At 48.3% G+C, this 15,833-nt stretch overlaps 1 protein-coding gene across 4 annotated transcripts in view; it reads left to right on the forward strand.

Annotated features, from left to right (window-relative positions):
* Window positions 1-15,833, forward strand: part of Rhobtb1 (Rho related BTB domain containing 1) — a 108,992-nt gene that overhangs the window by 44,232 nt on the left and 48,927 nt on the right. Inside the window, exons 1-2 of one of the 4 annotated variants that reach the window (XM_055598922.1) lie at window positions 962-1,112; window positions 3,808-3,855. The gene's annotated coding sequence lies outside the window, so the exon portion shown is untranslated. Of the gene's footprint in view, window positions 1-961; window positions 1,113-1,429; window positions 1,762-3,807; window positions 3,856-15,833 lie in introns of those variants that run through there. The other 3 variants (XM_055598921.1, XM_055598920.1, XM_055598924.1) reach the window with 3 other exon arrangements.

A 15,833-nucleotide genomic window follows, 5' to 3' on the forward strand; every position in this document is an offset into this window, starting at 1 on the left:
CAAGTTTGAGATCAGTCTCGGCTACAGGAGACCCTGGGTCTCAGTTACCAAAGGGACCGAAGTTCATCCAGGAATTCTAGGGAGGAAGAGAAATCCACCTAAGAAAACCCAATGTGGTTCCTGTAAGGATGACGGAGGTGTTACTGTGAGAGTTGTTAGGAAGAGAAATCCACCTAAGAAAACCGAATGTGGTTCCTGTAAGGATGACGGAGGTGTTACTGTGAGAGTTGTTTTGCTGTTGTTTCTTTTCGGTTGGCTTGAAGGAGAACACAAATAAATCATTCTTATAGCAAACTATGACTACCTTTCCCACCCTTTCAAGATCCTGACAATGCCTTACCTAAGAACTGATGGAGGGCCAGGATGTGACGTGGCCATCTTTGTGTCCGCCTTGGTGTTCAGCCTTCTCAAGGGTTATAAAGGTAACATACCCCTAGCTGAAGGCATTCACACCCTAACCCCGCAACTGTCTCCTTGCAGAGCTGGAGAGAGTGGATTACACAGTTGAGTCTAACAGGCAGTTTAGAAGGCAGACTGAAAGTTCCCTGTGGGCAGGAGCCACAAAGGAACCCCCTTGTCACCTCTTTAGAGCTTGTCATGATGCCTGGCATCGCTAGGCACCTAGGCATTTCTTAAGTGTATTCATGATTAGTTGCCATGATTCTGCCCTCAGAACTCACACACAACTGGCTGGGAAGTCCAGACCATCCCTGAGAAGAGTTGGCTGTCTTTCCTTTCCAAGATTTCCCGCAGACCCAGGAGAGGCCAAAGTCAGTTTTAGCTCTTCCCCGCCCCCCCCCCCCCCCGCATCCCCCGCCGTCCCCTCCCCGCCTCTCTAAAAGAAGCTGTAAAGCGGCTAATTTCTGGGGGTCAGGAGCAGCAGGGAGTCCCTCCCACCCTCTGCAGAGACCCCCTCCAGCCCGGTGCAGGAGAAAGTGACCAGGAGGGGGAGAGCCGGCCCCGCACGTGCAGAGCCCAGGGGAGGAGGCCGGGCTAGCGCAGCGCTTAGTCAGCAGCTGGGCTCGGGTTTTGAAACAAAAGCCAATGTCCTCCCTCGGAGGAGTCCGCGGCCGGTCAGTTCCTAGGGGGAAGAAAGCTATGCTGCCCACCCGGTTAGTGGCCCAACTTACTTTTCCTGAGCCCAGGACTGTGGGCCGGCGGATGTTCGGGAGTGGGTGGGATGCCGCGGGGAGGGGGCGCGGGGACAGCTCGCACACACCCTGCCCTGCTCTGGCGTCCGCTCGGCCCCAAGGCCGGGTCCCCGGGTTGCCGGACGCACGCTGGTCCCGACCGAACGCCTAGGAGCCCAGGCCCCTCCGGGCGAGCGTGCAGCCGCGGCACCTTCGTCGCCTCGCGTCCCGCAGCTCAGACACACCAGGCCCCGGTTTCATGAATGAAATCCAATCGTGTGGTTATAAATAGCCGCCAAGGCTGCTCACGTCACGGGAGAGAGAGAGAGAGAGAGAGAGAGAGAGAGAGAGATCGGAGGCCGCCACCGCCGTCGCTCGCTCCGTGCCGGGGCGCAGGGTTCCGCCCGGTGCCCCGCCTGGTGGGGACGGGGGGCGGGAGGAGGGCAGGGCTGGCGGGCGACAGCGACCTGGGCCGGGACGAGGACGCGGCCGGGCGCGGCTGTGCCATGCTGCCTTTGTGCCACGCCGAGCGGGAGGCGCGCTGTGCGCAGGGTCCCGGCGTCCCCGCGAGCGCGCGCGGCGGGGGCCGCTGCTGAGCGGCGGAGGGAGCCGGGTCTCGCTCGGCTGCAGGGTAGGTGGCTGTGTCGTGCAGAGAGCCCCAGTGCGAGGCGGAGCGCCCGACCCCTACCCCCACCAGCTCCCGATCGCCCCGCGGGTGGCAGGTGGGGACCCCCGGCCCGCGTGTCCCGGCGACATTTGCGGGAGCGAGCTGATGGGAGGCGGGGGGGGGGGAGGGACAGTCCCCTCCCAGGCGAGCGAGCTGAAAAGAGGTGGAGGAGCGCCAGCCCCAGCCGCACCCCTAACTTGTAGCTGCTGAGGACACGTACAACAGGCACCTTAGCAGGCCGGCTGCGCCAGGGAGGGTGCTGCCGCGCCCCCGGGGGGTGGGGAGGCGCCTTTTCCTCGAAGGACCGTGGTGGGGAACCCGGGACCGAGAAGCGGGGTGCTCTGATTCCTTGGGTGCTCGCCCTGCTCCGAGCAGTGCCTGCGGGGCACGGGGCGTCGCCTCTCCTCCTCCCCTTCTCCTCAAACCCTGTGTCTAGGGAGTCTGTTGTGAGTTGCTGTGCCAACCAGAACACGCTGCCTGCGAGGAGCTTTGCACACACCTGAACTTACGTGTTAACAGCCAGGTGTAGGGGGGGGGGAGACGTGCAGAACATACCCACACTCACCCACCCACCCCCCGCCCCTAAAAAAAAAAAAGGAAAAAAAAAAACAAGCAGAAGAAAAGCAAGGCTGTGTAAAAATATATTATTCGATCCCACTGTTTGGCGGTGCGGTTTCCATCCCGTATCAAACTACTCAACAGAGGAGCAAAGTCAATATTTAGACTTGCACACGCCAGAAAGTTAGGAGGGGGCGCCAAGTGCAGCGTTTTGAGTTGGCTTTGCACGTCAGCACACAAGCTGCGCCTTTGGGGGCTGTCTGTACTCACTCGTGTGCTGGGGCTGTGGGGAAGTGCATGAGGTTGATGGCAGGCTCGGAAAGCTGGGGAGCTCTAGACAAGTCATCCAGACTTTGAGCCTCCCTGGCCTGTGCTTTTGGGGAACTGCTTGGATACTCAGCCTGGGGTTTCATTGGCTTTAGAGGTTCTCGGCCCGGGGGGAGGGGGGAGGAGGCGGGGGGGGGGGGCGGCGGTGCTGCCTGCTATAAGAAACGTAGCAGGAGACTCAAAACCATACCAACTTTCCAGAGCCTTTCAGCTCTGCCAAGGGCAGATAGGAAGCCACCAACAGGCTCATAAGTTCGCTTCCAAACGCTACTTTGGGACCGGGTGTTGCGTTTCATCTTCAGTGATCTTTTAGACTCCTGTGAGGCCTGGAGGTTCCCACAAGATAAACTCAAGTTTTTGGACTGTCAGTGACACGTGCGTGTCGCCCAACGGGTGAAGTGAGCACTCAATTATCATATTAAACAAGGTTCTCCCCCGAGGTTCCTGGATGCTATTTGAATGTTAATGGGAGTGTGGTTTAGGGCCATTCCATCCCAGGGTGGAAGGCTTTGGACCACCATTAGGGAAAAAAAAATAATAATAATAATGTATTGTCAGCAGTCTTTTAAGCTTGCCTACTCACTACCTTCCAAAGTTGTGAAGGTAGTGGCCATTTCAAAGTGCGGGTTGGGGGGATGGGGGTGGGGCAAGCCTGTCATCACAAAGAGGCACAGGAAACAGGTTGGTGTTATTGGCTTAACACTTCTACAAAAAATAATAGAGGAAACCAGACTTGCTCGCGTTAGGGTTAAGATGATATTTAAAAAAAAAAAAAAAATGACATTCTGAAGGAAAAATCTCACTTCTCCCCCTCTTCTGTGACTTTCGAACCCAAAAATGCTTGTGAGTTCAGTGCTTTTTCTGTACTATACCAAAATACTCAGAAATATACTCTTGTGAATGCTATGAAATGTTAACATCGCTATTTCAGGATACTCTTGACCCAAAGAAATGCCAGCAGATGAGTGGCACCAAGCAAAATCGGGTGGACTGTGCCCTTCCTTGGGTGTGGAGAGAGATAGAAAGCATGCTAAAAAAAAAACAAAAACAAAACCAAAAAAAACACCAGTTCCCATGGGCTCCCGGCAGGCAGCTGGGTTTTAACAGTGTTTCTCTATTCTCTAGGTAAGTCCAGATGTGAGCAGGGACTTCTCTTCACTTCCGGCGAGCCAGGTCAGTATCGGCACGGGAACCCACAAACACAGATGGATGGCACCTTCTCCTAGGTCGAGCATGGGATTCAGAGCAAGTTCCTTAGTTGTGTGTTTGGAAAGAATTGGGTTTTTGCTGTTTTATATGGTTTGAGTTCATTGTTTGTTGTCTCTTCCCTGTGGTCCTTGAAAGACAAAATGGTGCTAGACAGTGGAGGAACCTGGGAGTCTGGGTGTCAGTAAGAGAGAGAGATTCCATGCACCTTCACCTTGGCCTGCAGGAGCTACAAGAAAATTCCGTAGAATAGGAGTGGACATTTGTTGAGCATGAGTTAAGATGTGGGTAATGCTTGGTTCTGCACACCTCTGTTTTTATTCCACATAATAATTTTATTTATTATATGTATGTGTATATAAATAGACAAGCATGTCATATGTATATTCTGACATACACATACACATATACATATATATAACCCTTGGTGTGTGTATGTATATGTGGTATGTATATGTACAACTTTTGAGTCCTTTTTTAAAATAATTTTTGCCTTACTGTAAAATATAAACTCCTATCTGAAAAACTCTTCTTCAGCAGAGAGACTGCACCTGAGAAAGTTTAAATGACTTGTTTAACTCAGTAACTACAGATCACCCAGTAACCCAACATGGTAAAGCTATTCCTGTAGAGTAGATTCCACTCTTTTAGGTAAAAGTAGGTACTTCTAGCAGGGATCTGTTAAAGGTAAATATTTTTATGGGTGGAGAGGGTCTCTGACTCTTAGGAAGTTGCCAAGCACGTTTAAGAGACAGACTTTAAGCATTCCCATATGAAAACATAGAGAACAAATTATGCTCGTGTATGTCCTAAGGCTGATTGGGGGTCCACATCACTTTTCTAAGAAATTCAGTGTTTTCTGTTCTGTGAGATTATTTTGAATTCCATGTGCCAAGCACAAGTTTTCATCTGCGGAGATGATGAGTGAGCGTTTGGAAGCAGGCAGGATATAGACTTTCAAACAAACAGAGGTTGTAACAGTTGCTTCGAGCCATGGTGTCCCAGGACCACCACGGTGGAGATGCTATTGCTTACAGCCTCACAGCTTCAAAGCTGTCACTCTACAGGGCACCCTTGATAAAAAGCTACAATGTGACTCAGAGCCTGTTCCTTCAAAGCCTCAGTGTGCCTGGGGTATTCTGCTTACAGCCGATAGGTTTGGATACATCAGAGATAAAATCCTAACCAAAGTTCTGAAAAGGGTCAATATGTAAAGTTATGGACAGTATCTAAAGTTATGGAACATCTCTTGCCTCTATTTCCTCCTTTGCTTTTTTTTTTTTTAAGGATAATTTGTAACAGTTGTTCATTCTTCTCAGGGAATTCGGAACACAGAGTCATTGACAATAAAGTAGGGAACAAATTACAAAGGAGAACTTCTAGATAAAATCTTTTTCATGCACTGACAGTCCCAGCTCACTAATAGCATTACAAAAGCACAGTTAGTTAAGGGTTTTTTTTTTCAATTAAAAAGTAGTTATATGCTATTCTATAAGAGCTTTATCTTATAAAGGTTCCTATATCCTAGACCATTCCAAGACAGATCATATTGCATGGTTTGTATTGGGGAGATCCCATTACAGGCCAGAACCTCACCATTAACTGACATATGGCTGGCTGTGATAAATTATATGCCATAAAAAAATAATCAATATGACAATCATAAATCTATAATTTATTTAAAGTAGTCAAATTACACTCTAAATTATGTAATGTTGGAGCCAAAAAGAAACTTAGAACCAGCAAGCTGTCTCTAACGATAATTACTCAATTAACAGCCAGCCTTCCCTTTGCTCTTTTGGACACCTCAGGCTTTGGTTACTATGTGTTGTTTCTCCCTTGTAAAATGGCTAGCAACATTTGGAACAATGCTGGCTTGGCTTGGTAAGCTGGCTCATAGGAAACAGCAGACCTGGGCCCGGGCGATGACCCAGACTGTAAAGTGCTTGCTGCACAAGTATGGACTGAATTGGACTCCCAGAACCTACCTTAAAAAAGCTGAGCATGCTTGTGATTCCATCACTGGGGAAGCAGGGACAGATGGACCGTAGGGCTCTTTAGTCAGTAAGCCTAGATCAGCAAGGCTCAGGCTAGCAAGACACACTGGAAAAAACACAAGATGGACAGTGCCTAAGGAAGGGGAGGCAGAGGCTGTCCTGTGGCCTCTGTGTACACCTACACACACACACACACACACACAGAGAGAGAGAGAGAGAGAGAGAGAGAGAGAGAGAGAGAGACATCTTCACCTTTCCATTGGTACTGTAAAAACAGAAATTCAGCCTCACTACTGTGAAGGCCTCCCTCCCTTTGGCCTTCCATGGCTGCTGATTTGAATCTGGTCTTTTTACTCACCTCTTCTCCATCAGCCTCACAACACTAAAACAAAACTCGGGGAAAGGATTTGAACTAAATTACAGATAGCTCAGGAACAACCACAGAAAAAAACCAGGTGGGGGCAGGAGGTAGGATGGGAGAGGTGGGAAAAGGAAGAGGGAAAAGAAGGCTTGAAGAGCAGCCTCAGACAGTGCTCAAACAGATAAGATGGGTTGGTTATCTGCAGATGGTTTTGTTTTTGTTTTGTTTTTTTGTTTTTCCTTTGTAAATCACATAAAGCCAGTGACTAACATAAAACCAGCCACTTCTCCCAGCTCCCTTGTGCCCCAGGCACCTTAGGGCAGAAGTTGGGAAACAGGCCAGTCAAGCCATGAGAAATGAAGGGTGAGCATGGCTTCGGTTGTCCCAGATGCCTGTGGCATTGCAGGTCTTCAGACATCCCTTCCAGCTGTGACTCAGACACATCAGCACGGAAGGGTAAAATAACAGGAGGTCTAGACAGAGCAATTACCCTTCTCTATCCCGCTCTTCAGTTTTATTTCTTGTGCAATGGCAAGTTACCAGTGCTGATGGGTTTTGATCTCCATCACTCTCTCTCTCTCGAAATTTCTTTTAGATTTTTAGCCAAGCAAGTGACCCCACCCCCAGCTACAACAACAAATGAGGGCTTCCTACAGTCTTCCAAGGCACCAAGCATTTGACTGCGTTTCCGCTGATATTCATTATCAATTCCAATTTCACAGAAGCAGAAAAGGAGAAGAGTAAAGGACAGGGACCTAGGGACATTTGCTCAAGGAGCTGATAGGGGACAGAGCTTGGATTGGTTGCACTTTATCCTGACCAGGAATTTGAATACATTCTAGATGAACTCCAGGCTGTGGGTACTTTGAGCCATTTTATTTGAGGTTACGTTTGCAAGGGAACAAACACAGAAGTTAAATGACTCACATCTACGTTTGACATATTTAACAAACACATAATTTGAGCTACCTAGCCATCTTGCCTACACAAGTCTGCTCACGTGGGGTCATTTCTAATGTATGTTGAAGTCACAGACATAAACACTCAAGTCCCTATGAGGGTTGAATCACGAAGTCAAGGAAAGTCCCTATAAGGTCACTTGTTTCAGCCTCCCTCTGGTGACAAAGCCCCAGCTGGCACCAGGAAAGTGATGTAACTTGACCACGCTCATAGTTAATAAGTGACTTCTCCTGAACTCAGCCCAGGTCTCCCGATCCAACCCGGCCTCCGTCCCGTTACATAACACCACCTAGAAAGTGCCAAGACTTCTGAACTCTCCAGCTTTGCCACAGTTCCAATGAGCGAGTCCAAAATACACACACAACCTAAGTCATGCCCAGCGAAGAATGATAAGAGGGTGCCAGCGGGACACAGATACCGCGGGTACTTGGAGCAACCCTTCTTATCTGAAAAGATGTCAACACAGAACGTTCCTTTTTCTCCCCACCAGAACATAACTCTCAAAGCTCTGAGCCTGCCCAAGCTGTCTCAGCTGAGCAACCCATCGGGAGCTTTGTAATTTTGTCTCGGCTCTGGCTCCTTATGAGCTGGGTGCTTTGAGTAAAATATGTTTTGGACTTCACTCTCCTTGCCTGCAAATGGCAACGGTATATAGCCTCATCCTTCGGATTATGAGGATGTTCTGAAATCACAGGCACAGACCACGTAGGAAGTGCTCGCCAAGGTTAGTTGTTTTTCTTGGACTTTCTGGACTATCTCAGTAGGAAGCACTGTAACATAATGAATGTTGGTAGTCATATTATTTTGTCGCTAAGTTTACTGGTGCCGTTGGATACTGATGCTACAAGAATAGTTTCCCTGCCATTTCCTCAAGTCACCTCTTGAGTAAAGACAGGGTGAGTCTGTTCTTTCCCTCTCCCTCTCTTCCCTCCCTTTCTCCCTTTTCCACCCCACCTCTTTCCCTCTCCCTCTCCCTCTCCCTTTCTCTCCCCTTCTCTCTCTCCCTCTCTTTCTCCCTCCCCTTCTTCCTCTCCCTCTCCCTCTCTCCCTTCCTCCTCTTTCTGTCTTCCTCTCCCTTCTCTCTCTTTCCCTCTCCCTCTTCCCCTCTCTCCCTCTCCCTCCTTCTCCCTTTTCCCCTCTCTCCCTCTCCCTGTCTCCTTCTTTCTCTCTGTCTCTATCCCTGTCTCTCTCTCTCCTCTATTTTCTACCCTTCTCTCTCTCCCTCGCCTCCTTCTGCCTCCACATCTGTAGTTGCAATTCTTTCTTCTGTAGTCTAGAATTACTGGAGTCTCCATGAATTATTTTATTGTTTTAACCTCTGCTCTGATGTAATACCCAAGATGTTGTAATCGCCAAGATCATCTTGGCGATCTGGGCCTCTTGTTCCCTTCCAGACACTGCTTGCTTCTAACGTAATTTTCTCATAAACTTTGCATCTCAAAGCAACTGCAATGTCTCCAACCAAGTCGCTAGGCTATCTATCCAGAGACAGTCGGGAAACTTTTGCTTTCTATTTCGAAGCACATCAGAACACACGTTGCCTTCTTTTCAGTTAGCAACGTGCGGAGTGTATGTTCTGCTGGCTGTTCTCTGTGCTGTGTGTTGCCGTAGGTGAGTAGATAGGAAAGCACAACAGCTGCCATTTTGCCCTTCCTCCTCTGCACTGGATAACCGGCCTGGCCTAAATGACACCTCTGGGAAGCATTTGAGTGCACAGCTCACCCCCTGCTGCCACCTTGTCATGTGGCTCTGGCTGCTCTGCCCTGGACTTCTGGAATGGAGGCTTCTCAACAACACATCCTGTTGAGCACAGGGCAGAGGGAAGCTGCTGGGACTGTTTTTGCCTTCACTCATACCTGTTGTTTGTTTGGGGTTTTTTTTCTGTATCAATAATTCAATGGCCTTGAATGGACAACTTTTTCCTGATGGCACAGTTACCCCTTAGTCATTGGCACGTGTGTGGTGCAAGATGGGTGTGGCCATTGTGTGTTTCCCCAGGGCTATGAAGCAGCTGAGCTAGGGCCTGGAGTTTTCAGTCACCAGCTACTGCATTGTCCCAAGCTCTATTATTAAACTCAGATGGGTTGAGCTCTGATACGCATTCCTAACGAGGAGTTAATTGTGCTTAAAGCCAGGCTCCAATTTTATGAATGTGCATGAGTGGGAATTGGAGTTTCAGCGGAAAGACAGCTGATCCAGGAGCTCTGAGCTCGGGCCTGGTGTCAGGGGTTTCTAACAAGCCAGTAAGAGTCGAAGGTGTCTCATGATCTTGTACTGGACAGGCTGTGGCTGCACCATCACCTGAGTCTGTTTGCTTCAGTCTTAAACATGGAAGAAGTGGAGACAGTGGCGTGCTGGGACATCTCGTGGGGAAACAGTTCTATCGGCTCTTCTCCTTGTCATGACTAAACTCCAGACAGAAGCAACTCAAGGGAGGAAGGGTTTATTTCGGCTCACAGTTTGAGGGGAAGGTGTAACACAGAGTGGGAGACAGATGATCCCATTGCATCTGGAACTAGAGCAAAGTGAATGTCAGCATTCGGCTTGCTTCCTCCTTTTTACTCAGCCTGGGAGCCCAGAGCGTGGGCTGGGGCCACCTGCATTCATGATGCATGTCTCCTCCTCAGTTAAAGCTCTCCATAAACGTCCTCACAGACATACCCACGTGTCTGTTCCCATGGTGAATCTAAATCCAGTTAACAGGATAGCTCCTGCTCACACGTGTGCATAAATATACACGTAAGTGCTTTCAGGGACTGGAGCTAGACAGTGCTAGAAGGTGTGCTTGACCTGTGCACGGTCTGGGTCCAGTCTCCAGCATGCACAGGCGTGTATACCCACACAAGTGCTAGCAACACCGCAACTGTAGAACAAACTATTAACACACAATAATAACGTTCACAATACCTCTTACTGTAACTCTTACATTGATGATTGTTTCTTACTGAATGATTCTGGTCACACACACACACACACACACACACACACACACACACACACCTCTCTACCTCTCTTCCATCCACAGCCAACATATGGTTAATCTGGCAGCAGAGTTCAGTTCCCACAGAAGCGTTTTGTCATCTTTCACAGTGACAGACAGAAGTGAAACCACAGAGGCACAGGTCTCCACGGCACCTAGCTATCAGTGATGAGTGTGAGTCCCAGTTAGGGTTTCTACTGCTGCAACGAAACACCATGACCAAAAGGCAAGCTGGGGAGGAAAGGGTTTATTTGGCTTGTGCTACCAGACCATAGTCCTCGTTGGAGGAAGTCAGGACAGGAACTCCAGCTTGGCTGGAACCTGGAGGCAGAAGCTGATGGAGAGGCCATGGAGGGGTGCTGCTTACTGGCTTGCTCCCTGTGGCTTGCTCAGCCTGCTTTCTTATAGAACCCAGAACCACCAGCCCAGGGATGGCACTATCCACCATGGGCTGGGCCCTGCCCCATTGATCACCTGGAGGCCTTTCCTCAACTGAGGCTCCTTCCTCTCTGATGATTCCAGCTTGTGTCAAGTTGACACACAAAACCAGCCTATGCCCAAATGGGTAGAATTGTTTAAACTCTGCAAAGACACTTCCCCAGAAGAGCTCTTCACAATGTAACAATGAAACATTTTTTTAAAAAAAAAAGACTTTATTATTTCTTACCATGTATTTATTTCTGTATATGTGTGCTTTATTTGCATATATGCCTGCTTGACAAACGAGGGCATCAGGTACCATTACAGATGGTTGTGAGCTACTGTGTGGTTACTGGGAATTGAACTCAGGACCTCTGGGAGAGCAGCCAGTACTCTCAACCGCTAGGCCATCTCTCTGGCCCCACACATAGCACACTTCTTATGTCATTCTACAAAACAACAGCTTGAGCCCCAATTTGTTGTGGTGTCGAGTGTCTGCGGTGTAAATACTTCTGAGGTGACCAACACTTTAGGTGTGGCACAACAACATACCCTCCTGCCATATTTTCACCCCACACACCAGATTGTTGTAACGGTTCTGTGCCTGTATTTATAATTACTGTATTCTATTTTTTTGTTATGTGGGCATATTTCCTGCATGCATGTCTGCGCACCATGTGGGTGTCCAGGGCCCACAAATGCCAGAAGAAGGCATCAGATACCTTGGAACTAGAGCTACAGGTGGTTGTGAGCTGCCATGTGGGTGCTAGGAATCCAAGGTGGGTCCTTGGCAGGAGCAGCCAGCATTCTTCACTACTGAGCCAGCCCTCCAGCCCAGCATGGATTCTGATAAAATGTGAAATAATTAGAGAATGGTGGCTTTTGAGGACCTGGTATGGTTTATTTAACTGTAAGTTTCTATAACTTGTTGCTGTCATTTTAACATTTTAACGAAGTTGTCAAATTTTGCAGCTGGCTCTTGTGAACTAGCGGAGGCTGGCCCCAGAACAGAGAGAGCTCCGTGTTTTGTTCTTCTCAACGATGGCCTTACCTTGATTAGGATACCCTGAGGGACTCCGTCCCTACGGTTTTAGTCTTGGGTCTACACTGGGTCTCGGGAATCGGGAATGGGTCTCGCGAATCGGAACTGAAAATGTTTGTATTGAGTTTGCCCTTATGTAAAGAAAATGGCGTTGATATCAAATGTTCAGAAGCTGAGCGCACACCCAGCCAGCACAGAAGTACAGCCTAAGTACAGCCCACCCGGTCATGCCACGTTTACAATACGTGGCTCCTTTTTTGTATAGGTCTGTACTGGTTTTGCCCAGTGAATGGGCTTGTGGTGCCATTTCAGATGCAGGCGTAGGGCAGTTTGATAGGATTTATCCTTATATTGCATGCATGATGGGCTCTGTCTCTATGACTGGACTTTTCATAAATGAAATCCTATCACGTGCAACGTGCATGTGTGTGTGTGCGTTGTATGTTTGCGTTTAAACAGACGTGCTCACAAATGAATACAAATGTGCCTTCCCGTGTGTGCAGGTGTATGCGGAGGCCTGCGGTAAAAACTGGGCGTCTTTTTTAATTGCGCTCCACCTTATTTTTTTTAAGAGGGTCTCTCACTGTGCCTGGAGCTCATTGATTCAGGTAGGCTGGCCACCAAAGAGCCAAAGGGGCTGGCCAAGGAGGACAGGGATCTGCCTGCCTCTGTCTCCTGCCTAGCGCTGGGGTTACAGATATGTGCCCCCATACCCAACTGTTATGTAGGTGCTAGGGTCCTGAACTCGGGTCCTTGCTCTGCTAGCTGAGGCGTCTTTCCTGCCTACCCTGTAGGCTTTATAGTGTCTGGCTGCTTTCTCTCAGTGTTGTGTATATGAGATCCATCCATAGCAAATGTAGCAAGACTTCATCCACTCCTAGCGGTGTAGAGTATTCCACTGTACAGATTGGTCTCAATTTAGTATTAACTTATTCATTCTACATGTGATGGGTTGCTTCCAAAGGCTGGTTCTTAAGAACTGAGGTGCCAGGAACATCCTGGTACAGAATAACACATTAGTGTGTGTGTGTGTGTGTGTGTGTGTGTGTGTGTGTTTGGTTTGGTTTGGTTTCTCTGACTGTTTCTCTGCATTGGCTGTTCTGGAACTCTCTTTGTAGACCAGGCTGGCCTTGAACTCACAGTGATTTACCTGCCTCTGCCTGGGCTTAAAGGCGTGTAGCACCCCTGGCTAGAGTGGTAGTCTAATCAAAACAAATCTCCCCCCCCCCCCCCACTGACTCTACCGGGCATCAGATTTCTTTCCTGACTTCTGTCCAGCCACCCTCCTCTCCTTCTCATATGGCACAGCCAAGGCCATTAGCTTCCTCATGTGAATGCACGTTTACTTCCCTAAGTCCTGAGGCCATGGCTTCTGTTGATCATAGATTGTCCTCCTGACTCTTTCCCATGCCGGGTTCCCAGCTGCCCCTTTCATCTGGACATCTGCATCTATTCTAAAGGGTCACGGTATCTGTCTTCACATTAGTAAGAAGGGGGAGCACGGCAGACTTTGTGGCAATGGAACCAAAGGCTAAGTTTGGCAGCTGATCAGTAAGGCTCCCAGAGAGAGGTTCAGCTCAGGAAAATGGTTTCCCAGTGTGTATCAAACAAAAATCAACAGTGAACTCCCTTGACTGGAAGTCCACCGAGCGCTCTGCCCTGATGTGACTTGGTCTGGAGAAAATGTTGCCTGTCAGTTGGTCAGCAGGTGACCCCTGCCTTTAGGGTATCACTTTGGGAAAATTTTGGAGAGAGGAGGGAGCTCCAAGGAAGAAAGCAGGGGAAAGGAAGGCAATTTTTTTTTTCATCTGTTTGGATCTGAGCACATCCTAACTCTAACTGGCATAGCACAGTCTCCTCAGGGTTTGACTGTAGTTGCTGGTCTGTACCGAATCTTCAGCGAATGTTTGTGCTGCAGAGTTCACCCTCTGACAGCCCTGGAAAATGTCTTCAGCGAACCGACTGTGAAGCGTTGTCAACCCCTTGTCCTTACCTTCGTACTGCTGTTACTGCTGTTACCTTCGTACTCGCTTCATGTTTGAATTCTCCCTTTCTCCGAGAAGCATTAGCAGCTCTGATGGCTCTTTAAAGAACTGATCAACATCGCCATTATTAACTCTCAACAAAGTGTTCCCAGCCCGCTCTTTGCCAAAGCTCAGCCACACCATAGCTCATTCCCTCCAACTCCTGGCAAGCACTTAGTGGCCTCTATGGATTTACCAATTATCAGCATTTTGTGTCTGTTTTGTTTTGTTTTGTTTTGTTTTGTTTTGTTTTGAGACAGGGTCTCAGCTCAGCCATGCCATAGGTCTGGAAGGTATTTGTATAAAAGAGGATACAAGTATGAGTCATAGGAAGCATCCTATGTCTTTTTAGACAACACAGCCACAGAACTTGCAGCTAGATAAATCAAGAGCCAGAATGACAGGCAGGCGTGGAAGTGGAGGCAGGAGATTCAAAAGCTTAAGGTCATCCTCAGCTGCATTATCAGTAACAGACTAACCTAGGTTATATGATACCTTTCCAAGAAAGGAAGGAAGGAAGGAGGGAGGGAGGGAGGGAGGGAGGGAGGGAGGGAGGGAGGGAGGGAAGGAAGGAAGGAAGGAAGGAAGGAAGGAAGGAAGGAAGGAAGGAAGGAAGGAAGGAAGAGGATGGGCATAGTGGTGCAGGCCTTAAATCCCAACACTCAGGGAGTGTTCTGGAACTCTCTGTGGATCTCTCTGTGAGTTTGAGGCCATCCTGGTCTACAGAATGAGTCCAGGACAGCCAAGGCTACACAGAGAAACCCTGTCTCAAAAATAAAAAAGCAAACAAACAAACAAAAAAGACAAGTTTTGGAGGAGCTATAAATTTGTCTAAAATACTTAGCATGCAAGCATGAAGACCTGAGTTCATATCTCCAGGATACACACACACACACACACACCACAAAGGTGCAGTGATACAACTTCACTATTGGGCTAGAGATCCTGCAATCCCAGTATTGGAATGGGGGTGGAGTGGACAGACAGATTCCTAAAACTCACTGATCTTTAAGCAACAAGTTCAGTGAGAGACCCTGCCTCAAAACAGAAAGTGGGAAGCAGCTGAGGAAAACACTGCCCTCCTGCCTCTGCATGTGTGCACGCACACACAAATGCCACTCACATAAGAATGTTTGTAAGTAAACAAACAAACAAGAACACCATCAATATCTGCCCGTGCCTGCCATTCTGACACACCTTCCTTGGGGTCGAAGTGCCAAATCCCATGCCCGAGTGGAGCCCTTCCTCGACAGAGCCTGACTCTTCACCAGCCTGTCCCCTCCTCTAAGCTGACTAATGATGACTTCAGTTACGACACCGTCACCCATGGATCTGAAAATTCACAGAAGCCACCCCCTCCCAGTAGCAGTAATAGTGTGAAATCCGTGTGTCAGTATCTATAGGCCTGTGACTTTAGAAACACAGACATGTGCCCAGCATGTCAACCAGGAAATTCAGTTACTTTGCTCTTCAGGGATGTCAAGTTCAGGTCAGTCACACGGCACCACTGACCCATGCTTAAAACAGTGTAACTGTGATTGATTTCTGCAGAATATGTTTGCTGTCTAATTTCTTCAATTTGCTCATTTCTGTTAGCATAAATATTTTCTTTGCATGCTCAAATGTTCAAAGCCAAGAATTATTTTTTCCTTCTCTGCCAGAAATAGAAGTGTATGTGTTTGCTCTGAGTGGCCTCGGCTGCCTTTTTATTTAGTTCACTTTCTGTGTCTGGCATTCAGAATGATAGCATTTTGATTTCTGGAGTTTTGTTTGTTTGTTTGTTTGTTTGTTTGTTTGTTTCATCTGAAAGCCCATGTCGTAGGGAAACAGGCTAGCTGCAGTGTACAAACATGGTTTTTCAAAGCAACTTAAGCATCTTCAAAAATAATTTTTTAGGGGTCTAGAGAGATGGCTCAGAGGTTAGGAGCACTTGCCACTCATGCTCTTGCGGAGGACCTGGGTTCGATTCCTAGCACTCACATGGCAGCTCAAAACTGTCTGTAACTCCAGTTCCACAGGATCTGACAATCTGTTTTAGCCCCCCCAAACACCAGACACACACAAGCAAGACACCCATAAAATAAAAATAAAATAAAAATCATAAAATAATAATAACAACAACTTTTACATGCTGGAGCAATGGCTCAGTGGGAAAGAGTGT

Source organism: Psammomys obesus, unplaced genomic scaffold (assembly GCF_907164565.1).
Source record: "Psammomys obesus unplaced genomic scaffold, mPsaObe1.curated_primary_1811, whole genome shotgun sequence".
Taxonomy (NCBI): domain Eukaryota; kingdom Metazoa; phylum Chordata; class Mammalia; order Rodentia; family Muridae; genus Psammomys; species Psammomys obesus.